This window comes from Cebus imitator, unplaced genomic scaffold (genome assembly GCF_001604975.1).
Source record: "Cebus imitator isolate Cc_AM_T3 unplaced genomic scaffold, Cebus_imitator-1.0 Scaffold83, whole genome shotgun sequence".
Lineage (NCBI taxonomy): Eukaryota > Metazoa > Chordata > Mammalia > Primates > Cebidae > Cebus > Cebus imitator.
In genome coordinates, this window is record NW_016107398.1 from 2,957,612 (window position 1) to 2,968,512 (window position 10,901).

The 10,901-nt window shown below is 35.4% G+C and overlaps 1 protein-coding gene and 1 pseudogene across 5 annotated transcripts in view; one reads left to right on the plus strand and one right to left on the minus strand.

Moving 5' to 3' along the window:
* Nucleotides 1-10,901, plus strand: part of HIF1A (hypoxia inducible factor 1 subunit alpha) — a 55,931-nt gene that overhangs the window by 14,539 nt on the left and 30,491 nt on the right. The gene's annotated exons all lie outside the window — the stretch shown is intronic.
* On the minus strand, nucleotides 8,673-9,846 carry LOC108308216 (annotated as a pseudogene).

Here is a 10,901-nt window from a genome sequence, read left to right on the forward strand (position 1 = left end):
AGCTGCTCCTTTGTCATCGTTTCCAGAATCTTTATCACGGTCAAGGTTTAGAGCTAAATATTAAATAGAAGAATTCTTGAGGGTATGCTTTCTATTGTATACCCTTATTTAATACATTTGTTTTTTCCTGTTATATAAGTACTTTATTATTGTAATTTATCCATCTTCTATTATATTTAAGCAAATATTTCAAGGACTCATTCTTCTGAATACACACAAAGTTTAGGGTCACTGACCTTCTTAGGTTCTAGTCTTAGATCTGTTACCATCTGGGAGCATATAAATAAGGGAAACAGAAAAGGATTTACACCTGAGACGGAAGCAATGCAAAGCGAAAGGAGTGATGGAGTAGATAATTTAGGGAAAGTCAGTGATACACACCTCTTAACCATGAACAGTGATTCTTAACTCTTGAATGTTTGTGGCATTCATGAAGGTGTTAATAGGTGACTTTAAAAAATGTTTCAGAGAACTGAAAAAAAATTCAGTTATCACATTCTTCATTAGGTCATCTTTGAACCCTACACACACACGTTTAAGGTGAAGTTATTGTGTGTTTTATTAACCATGCACTTGTTCTTGCTCGCTTATCATTGAGTTTTACTGCTAACTTCCTATTCTTAGCAATTGTACCTCGCTTTACATAGTATTGCCAAACCGACTGTATTCAGTGTTTTGCCTGACAAATATGGTTTGTTACAGGATGTGTATTCAGTTATAGCTAAAAGTAAATTTTTCTCATTTTTCAAAATTTGCTGGCCTACTTGTTAAGCTTTTGCTTTAAGACCTGCTAATGTTTCCCAAACTTCTGTGGTTTAATCACCTGAGTGTTTAGCTGCTCTATGGATTCCCAGGGACCCCCTCCCCAGAGATTCTGATTTGGTAATTTTGGGTTGGAACTCAGGGATCTGTAAATTTTACAAGCACTCACAGGTGAAACATAGACTTTAAACAGCTAAGAGAGCTCATCAGGATTATGTTGAGATTATTTTTAAACAGACAAGCCAAGCCTATAATTTTAATTTCCAGTGTTGGGATTTGGCCTTGTATATCTTGGGTGGGGTGGGGAGAGAGTTCTATTGATGATTGTGATATACACCATAGGTCAACCATTGAATAGTCAGTGTAGTTAGTGTATTTTATAATTACTAGGTTCTAAGTATGTGGTAGTATTAATGTCTTAGGAGTTGGATATATTTCCTGTATTTGTAAAGCATTTAGTTAGGTTTTTTAAAAGAGAAAAGTATGTAACAAACTAGTTTTGAGTGTTGCTCTTTTACTTCTTTAGGCATTTTTGAAGAACATGTAAGTATTCTTAGAGGAAAAAGGGCTCAGAGTGGTCCCCAGATCATCATCATCAGTAACACCTACTAACTTGTTAGAAATGCAGATTCTCAGGCTCCATTCAGACTTCTTGAATCAGAAACTCTGGGTATAAGGCTCAGCATTCTGTGTTTTGAGAATTCCTTCAGGGGACTGTGATGCAAACTGATATTTGAGAACCTTCATCTTAGAGTAAAAACTTTACATACACCTTTTTGTTGTTTCATTTATCTAGCACAACACCTTATACATACTCAGAGCTAAAAGATTTGTTGAGAGGATCAACACCAATTCTGGACCAGGAAAGATTTTATTTCTATCACTAGTCAGGAATATTCTAAAAACAAAAAGCACATTCTTTTTACAAACAATATTTCAATACACGTTAAGGTAAACACACGAAAAAGTATTAGCTACTTAATAAATTTAATTAACATGTAAATGAAAAATTTACACATTACTGCTATTTCGTATCGATTTCATTTTCAGAATGAACCCTCCAATTTAAAACAGTGATACTTTTCCCCCTGTATTTTGCACTGCAGCATTAGAAAATCACATTTAAAATAAGCATTTTGGTGAGATTATTGGAAGGTGAATAATCCATCTTTAATTATGGATATTTAAGAGATGTTGCTGTGCCATTCAGATAATGATTTAAAACAAGAAATTTAGTTGCTTTGAAAAATAAAATAAGCGTATGCATTCTGAATGTTTTTCTTTGGAAACAAACCATCTGTTTTTTTTTTTTTTTTTTTTTTTATTTTAATTATAAAATGCAGAATTTTCAAGATTTGAAAATTAGGTTAGCATGAGAAACCGAAGATACTGAATTACATTGCCTATTCAGTCTGTACTTTAGGATATACAGTGGGATATACTTAACCTTTACTAGAAAGAAATATGATGGTTCAAATTAGATCACTACTTCTTTCAGAGTTTTTTGACAAATGCAGATAGTGTCAGTTTGTGGTGAATTTTTGTTAAATTACAAAAAATTTGTGACCCTGACATCTTGAAACTAGTTAATATTTTTAAACTTTGCTAACACTGTATATCACTGTATTCTGGTTTTATCTGTGCATCTGTGAATTATTTATATATAACTACATATGTTTATATTTATACATCTACATTACACATAGGAGTGGATTCGTACTCAATTTTTTGTATAGCCTGCTCTTATAATACTATATTGTAGCGTCTAGTCTAAACAAAGATTAATTTTTGTAGACTTTGCTTTTATCCTGAAATTTTATGGTAGCTGGTTTAATGGAAAGACAATTTATGTGACTACTGTTTTGTCAGTTAGGTATTGACCCTGTTAAGTACTGCTAGATAACAGTAAGCAGTGTAAAAATACATTTGCTCAATAACATAACCTCCATGGAGGTAGGGTAGGGGTTTGGTCTGTTTGGTTTATTGCACCGTGTCCTGTTCTGGGAATAGTGTTAGGCTCATAAAAGTTGATCAAGAAATATTGGTTGAATAAATCAATAACATTCTCTAGCATATGGATATCCTAAAGGTTTATTTTTAAAGTTTATTGATTAGAATTAAAAAGACATTTGCCCAGATAAAATAACAGATTGTTAGCTGTCTTGAAAATATAATTTATATTTAATTTGAAATGTCAAGTTTTTGCTATTTTTTCCATTAAGTAGAGATATTAGATGTGAATATAATTTAAAATTAAAAATTAAATGTGAAGTTTTAAGTATTCTGGTTTTGCAACAATTGCCGGTAGGATTAGGTATCAACTTAATGAAAACTTCATGACAGCACTTTCTTAAAAAAGACTGTGGAAACCAAAGTTAGTAAATGATTTTGGAAGACATAAAGATATTTAAATGTTCCTTTCTTTTTCTTTTTTTTTTTTTTTTTTGAGTTTTTTTTTTTTTTTTTTTTTTTTTTTTTTTTTTTTTATTTTTTTTTTTTTTTTTTTTTTTTTTTTTTTTTTTGAGACAGAGTCTTTGTCTGTCTGGAGTGCAGTGGTACGATCACAGCTCACTGCAGCCTTGAACTCCTGGGCTCAATCCTCCTGCCCCAGCCTCCTGAGTAGCTGGGACTACAGGAGTGCACCACTGTCCCTGGCTAATAATTTCATTGGTTAAGAACATTAACTACAACTCATACATTTTCCTGACCACATTAACTTAGGGCAAAACAGTAACAGTTATGAGTATAGATTAAAAAAATAAGGGAACTAATCTTAAACATTGAACGTCTTTTCAGCAAATAAGTATTCTAGTTTCTCAGCTCTTCCTTACACCTCTAAATCTCTTTCCTGGCAAGATCACTTATTTGCCTTGGTTTATGGTAATGCTATATTCATTGTTTTGTTTTGTTTTTTGTTTTTTGTTTTTTTGTTTTTTTTTTTTTGTTTTTGGGNGGCGCGATCTCGGCTCACCGCAACCTCCGCCTCCTGGGTTCAGGCAATTCTCCTGCCTCAGCCTCCTGAGTAGCTGTATATTCATTGTTATACTGGTGGATGATGATTTTAATTAGTAGCTTGGGTTGTTTTTTTTTTTTGTCTTCAGGAAAATGACACTGCTGGCTCTGATGTTTACCTTATGGCTAATGCCTATGTTTGCCTGTGTTCACATTTATTCCATGATTCATTTATTAACAGTTACTAAGCTGCTTTTCTGTGCCAGGAGCTTGGCTAGATGAATAAATTATTGTTTTTGTACACAAAATTAATTGTCATAATCAGTTATTGTAGCATTTATTCTTGTATAAATATACATTTATACTTCAACTGAGTGATTGAATCTCAATTTAATAATTCATACATTCAGCTAGCACATAATTGAATACTTCTTATGTGTCAGAAACTGTTATAGGTGCTTGGGATGTATCATTGAACAAAATAGACAAAAGTCCCTGCCTTTCTGAAACTTACTTTCCAGTGTAGGTATGGATTGGTGGGGTAGAAAATAAAATAAGCAAGTAAGATACATACTTAGGTTTTTATAAAAATAGAGCAGGACAAGAGGACCAAGATGGAGGTAGTAATCAGGGAATCTCAACTCAGTGAAGGTGAGACTGGGAAAAAGACTTGAAAAGGGTGGAAAAGCAAGCCTCATAGGTATTTAGGGTAGCAGTAGTCCAGGCAAGGGGGACAACTAGTGCAAAGGCCCTAGGAGGCAGTGTGTTTGAAGTGTTTTAAGAACAGTAAGGAGACCAGTATGCCTAGAACAGAATGAGCAAAGGGGGCAAAGTGGTAGAAGATGAGATTAAAGAGGTAATGAAGCCATTGTGGTGGCCCATATGGACTATTGGAAGCGCTTTGGCTTTTACTCTGAATGAGGCAAACACCATTTTAAGCAGAGAGGAATGATATGACTTGATTTCTTGTTAAAAGGATTAGTCTAGTTGCTGTTACAGGAAAAGACCAGGGGTGCAAAGAAACAGAGAGATAAAGAATATAAAGTTTTCACTGAAACTTATATTTGAAAATGCATATACAGATAACTGTAGTAAATTCAAATAGTATGTCTGGTTTATAGTACTAGCATTGATATGCTTCTTAATTATTATAATTGACATAATAATAGGATCACTAATAAAGAACAAGTCAGGGATTCCCAAAAGAATGCTGAAAGGGCAGTCAACTTTTCCTTTGCCTAAAATCAAAGTCATAGCAGATTTAGGCCAAATACTAACGCCAGAGTCAAATATATGCATATCCCTATTGAGAAGACACAGATGAATGTGTGACAGTTTCCTGCCCCCAAGAATCTTTAAGGGTTGTAAAGGAAGATTAATACGGCCAAATAATTAGAGTGATCAGTTCTACCAGAGAGGGCCAGTTTTGGAAGACAGAAAAAAAAAACACCAGAAACAAAATGATGTTTGAGTTAAATCTTTAAAAGTTTCTCTCATAAATTTACCAAGCCACATATTAGGAAGGGTACCTCCAGACAGAGGAGTAGAGTAATTTAACCAGAAAGGAAATAATATGGTGTTTTTGAGTAACTACAATGTGGCTGAAGAATGTGGGAAATGATGAGGATAGAGAGATGGGCAGGAAACTAGGTAACGGAGGGCTTCCTTTTAAAATAATTAGACCTTGTCCTGTGTACATTTAATAGGATTTTAATCAGAACATAATACCAGATTTCTTTACTTTGGAAGGATCTTTAGGTAGTGGCTCCAGAAAGAAATTAAAGCAGAGTAACAGTGGTTAGCAATAATGATCAGCTAGTAGTTCCCAAACCTATGTATCCTATGCATCTTGGGAGTTTTCAAAAACTCCCATTTTGGAATCCTGACTTAAATCTACTGAATCATAATTTACAGATTGAAATTCCTAGTGGGGTCTAGGAATTTGAAATGTTGAATGTCCTTCATGATGCAGCTGGACAAGCATTTGGGAATACAGCATTAGGTGACTATTTCAGTAGACTAAAGAGTGGGAGGCTATTTAAGCTCAAGGGCTGTTCTACTTCTCACTATATTTCTAGTACCTAGCACACTGCATGGTACTTGATAGATGTATCCTTTCTTCCATACCTCACCCCACACATCTCTTCATCTGTATCCTTAGTAATAACCTCTGTAATAAACTGGTAAACACTTATCCCTGAGTTCTGTCAGCAGAGATGGGTTTGTGAGAATCCCAACTTGAAATCTGTCAGTCAGAAGTTTCTGAGGCCTAGACTTGGAACTTATGTTGGGGGAGAGGGGCAGTCTTGGGGACTGAGCCCTCAATCTGACACTGTCTCCCGGTAGATAGTGTTAGAATTGAATTGAAGGACACCCAACTGGTATCGGCTGCAGAATTGATTGCTCACTTGGTGGTGGAGAGAACGCTTCCTCCACCCATTTGGTTACCAAAGTTAGCTTGTGTATTGTTGATTGCTGTGGTGTGGGAACAGAAGGGGGAAAAAACTGTTGGAGGGTTTTTTTTCCAAAACAATAAAGAGATTATTTAGATTTATAAAAATAGAATCAATGTAAATGAACTGAGCACATTGTGAAATATAGAGTAGAGCTGTGTATAAGGAGTATATCTTAATGTCAGGCTGACACAAATTGAATGTTTGCTGGAACCTTCAAAAATCTAAGCTTCCCAAGTATGTGAAAACACTCAGGTTAGTAAACATTCTTATGCAAATAGCAAAACAATGCTCAGAGCCATTTAAGAAAAAAGAACAGTAACTGAATTCCCTTACAGAAATGTGAGATGTTGTTATACTAAGTACTGATTGTTAAAACTTTTTGTTTATTTGTTTAATGGTATTTCAGTTCCTAAAATTCCTTCAAATGTGCTGCAAAATACACACCAAGAACTTGGTGAATCTTCCTTTTGTTTTCCTGAGAAAAATGATGAAATTAAAAACCTTGAGGATTAGACCTTGAGGGTTACCTTCCAGTGTTTATGCCACCATCATACAAAATTTTGGAGGACAAAACCCTTCCCACTTAAAAACCAGTCAGTCTCAGAAAATCACCTCACCTGAGACTGCATCACTGTATTATGTGCATTAGCTTTAGGTATAGATCTAAAATGTTTTTAGTATTTAAAAAACTTCAGCCTTTCTTCATTAATTTGGCCTAATACAAGTTAGAAGAACTTTAAAAATGAGTACAAACGACAAGGAAGGTGCTGTGACTGTGAAACATGTTGAGCAAGTAAAATACCAAAATGTTGAACTTAGATATTGAAAGAGTTGCTCTGTACAAATAAAGTCTACTGGGAGTGTATAGAATAGATTAAATTACCATCTTTTGATTCTCTCCCCCTAATGATTGGCATTACCAGAAGGGGATACCTTGCTTTGAAGAGCTGCTGGACAGTAGAGCAGAGAGCATCTATCGCCATTGGTAGGTGCATTTCAGTTAGAACTTTGGATTTATTTTTAATTTTAATTTTAAAAATTTTTATTTATTTATTTTTCAAGCATCAACCTGTTTAATTGTTCATACTTTATTCTTTTATCAGTAGGCTAAGAAAGTAAACTTTTCCCAAGCACTGATTTATAGATCATGTTTATAAGTGGCACACAAAAGTAAGTTTCATAAACAATAACATTCAATGATCTACTTAAATGCGATTGTAATCCTTACTTTAAGCTAAGGGCAATAATTTAATACAATAGACTAAATACACACAAAACCTGTATCTACAAACATGGTTTCCATAGCCACATATGGTTTAGCCACAAAGGTTACATTTCCACAATGAACAAGTACTTACAAATATGTTAATAAAACACTAACCCAAATGCTTATCCTGCCATCAGCTTTTTAAGCAGTGCCATTCCTGCTACTGAAGGCATTTATTTTTAGAAGCTTGAATCTGATCTGGGAAAACAAGTTCTCCTAAAACTTAACAGAATGTTATAAGTCCGAAAAGATTTTAACTCAAAAAGCCTCCCAACACAGCATTATTTACGTGAAACTTAGTTTCTTAAATAAAAATAATAACTAGTTACCTGAAGAAAATTAAAACAAATTATCTTTTAAGAGAGAGAAACATTCTTACAAAAAACTGTATTTTCTCTGTCATCTCTTTAAAAGAAATGCAAACCAGTTCATTATCTGTATTTATTTTTTTGAGACAGAGTCATTCACGCTCTATTGCCCAGGCTGAAGTCCAGTGATGCCATCTCAGCTCGCTGCAGTCTCCACCTCCCAGGTTCAAGCAGTTCTGCCTCAGCCTCCCAAATGGCTGGGATTACAAGTGCGTGCCACCATGTCTAGCTAATTTTTGAATTTAGAGTAGAGGCAGAGTTTTGCTATATTGGTCAGGCTGGTCTAGAACTCCTGGCTTCAAGTGATCCAACTGTCTCGGCCTCCCAAAGTGCTGGGATTACAGGCGTGAGCCACAGTGGCCAGTCCAGTTCATTATCTTGAATAATAATTACCTTTAATAATGTTTAATAATAAACTAGACAGTAAACTAGTTGTTGTCTAAAAACTTCCAACTACATAAAGTACATGTCTGAGCTGTCAAGTCAAAAATGCTATTTAGATTTCACATATTAAACAGCTACAGTAGCTTATAAGGGCATAAACATACCTAACACATAAATACTGCTTTATCCTTTAGATAGTCAAAAGTCAGAAGCAACTGCATGGTTTGCAAGGTACTTTGACTTATGAGTGGTCATTAAAACCCAGTAAGTAATTCAAGCATGGTAATACAAAGGCAGGTAATTAAACGCACCAATATCACTCTAAAATCAAAGGCATAAAAATAAAGGCTGAGGCTGGGCTCAGTGGCTCACGCCTGTAATCCCAGCACTTTGGGAGGCTGAGGTGGGTGGATCACCTGAGATCAGGAGTTCGAGACCAGCCTGGCCAACATGGTGAAACCCTGTATCTAAAAAATAAAAATAAATAAATAAAGGCTGAAAACTTTGTGTTTCTCCATCTTTCATTTACATGGCTAGATATCAGAACCTTACTTTAGAAGATATACCGTTGTTATATATATCCCCAGATGGTAATTTTCAGAAACTACAAAAAGTGTCAAGATCCACAGTTTGCTTCATCAAATGCTTTTCTAGCTTGTTTCAATTCTTCATTCATAGTAAGCAAGTCTTTAACCCTGGCAAACTTCCTTGGGTCCTTTCGAATCAAGAAGACGATATCTTCAACTTGTTCTCTACCTTGTGAGTCATTTCAGTGATGAACTGTATGACAAGATCTTCAAGAATATCTACTGACTCAGTATAAGGATTCTGGTCATCCCCAAAGCCATACATCATACATCAAAATTCTGTAGAAAAAAGTCTGTTTCTTTTATCCTGTCCACCTTCTGCACCTCCTCCAGTTTCTTCATTTTCTTCCTCAAAGGTAGGATCATCTTCCTCACCTGCCATCCCACTAGCCCACCAACCCACCAATTTTTATTTTTTTAGAGATGAGGTTTCACCATGTTGGCCAGGCTGGTCTCAAACTCCTGACCTCAAGTGATCTGCCCACCTCGGCCTCCCAAAGTGCTGGGATTACAGGTGTGAGCTACCACACCCAGCCGAGATTTTGGATTTATAAGCAAACTCCAAGAAAAAGCCTGGTCCTGAGTCCCTCTGAATAGCTTAGGTTAAGTCCTAAATTTTGAAGCCAACCCCTGTAATTCCCTCTTTATATCTTTGGTATGTGAACTAGGCAAATTTCATATAATAATAGCCTAGACTTAAGAATACTTGCCTTGGTAATTAGGATGAGTTTTTGAGAGACAGCATAGCCTAATGTTAATCACATGGACACCAGACTGCTTGAATGGAATACAGGTTCTACGGTTTATTAACAGAGTAACTGGGTAAGCTATTTAACCAGGGGTCCTTATGTGTAACATGGTGATGATAATAAAGATGAAATTATAGGTGAAACATGTTTAGAATACCACTGTATACATAGTAAGCACCATGCATAGATATTTGGATTTAAAAATACTGGCAAAGGCCAGTTTGGGTGGCTCACACCTATAATCCTACCACTTTGGGAGGCCAAGGCAGGAGGATTGCTTTAGCCCAGAAGTTCAAGACCAGTCTAGGCAACATAGATTCCATCTCTAAAAAAATTTAACAGAATTAGCTGGGCATAGTAGTGTGTGAGGCTAAGGTAGGGAAGGAGAGGATCACTTGAGCCCATGATTTCGAGGCTGCAGTGAGCTTATGATCATGCCACTGTACTCCAGCCTGGGTGACAGCAAGACTCCCCCTAAAATAAAATCAAAATAAAACTGTAGTCAAAAATGCCAACTGAAAAATGAACATGAACAATTTTTTTTTTTTTTGCATTTTTCTTGGGCCTGAGAAGTGCAAGGAGTTAAAATAATGACATAGAATTCTCACCTATCAGACCAGAAATTAATAAGCTTAATTAAAAAGATGCATAATATATAATATTGCAGAGTGCATGGGGGAATTGATACACACATTCATGAACTGGCAGAGACAAAAATGGGCACAGAACCTTTTGGAAAGCTATTACCTATTTTTGAAAATTTCAGTAGCACATTTTTTTATATTATGGAATTTTGCTTCAGAACGTCAGTCTTGTAGAAATAACTGATACAAGTGCAAAAACAACAAAACCCCCCTTGTTCCTTCAAGGTCAGAAAGAGTTATTTCACCAAATAATAGAATTGAGGTACATTTACTTTATTAGAAATAAATCTGATAATCTGCTAATATTTTGAATAGTTACAGCTTAACTTCAGTTCTTGAAGTCCCATACCTTTACAATTAGGAATGCTAACAGGCTTTTGTGCAACATGGAAAGATGAGTTTAAATCCCTGCAATTATTTTGTGTCCTTTTTTTTTTTTTTTTTTTAATTTTTACTAACCTAAAAAGCACCAAATATTTTGTTCTTAATCTGAAGAATAATAGACATTCTCTATAAAACAACTATTGCTTATTCATGAACTTTGTACACAAGAAGCTTAATAAGACAGTGGCTCACGAGGTCAAGAGATCGAGACCATCCTGGTCAACATGGTGAAACCCTGTCTCTACTAAAAAATACAAAAAATTAGCTGGGCATGGTGGCACGTGCCTGTAATCCCAGCTACTCAGGAGGCTGAGGCAGGAGAATTGCCTGAACCCAGGAGGCCGAGGT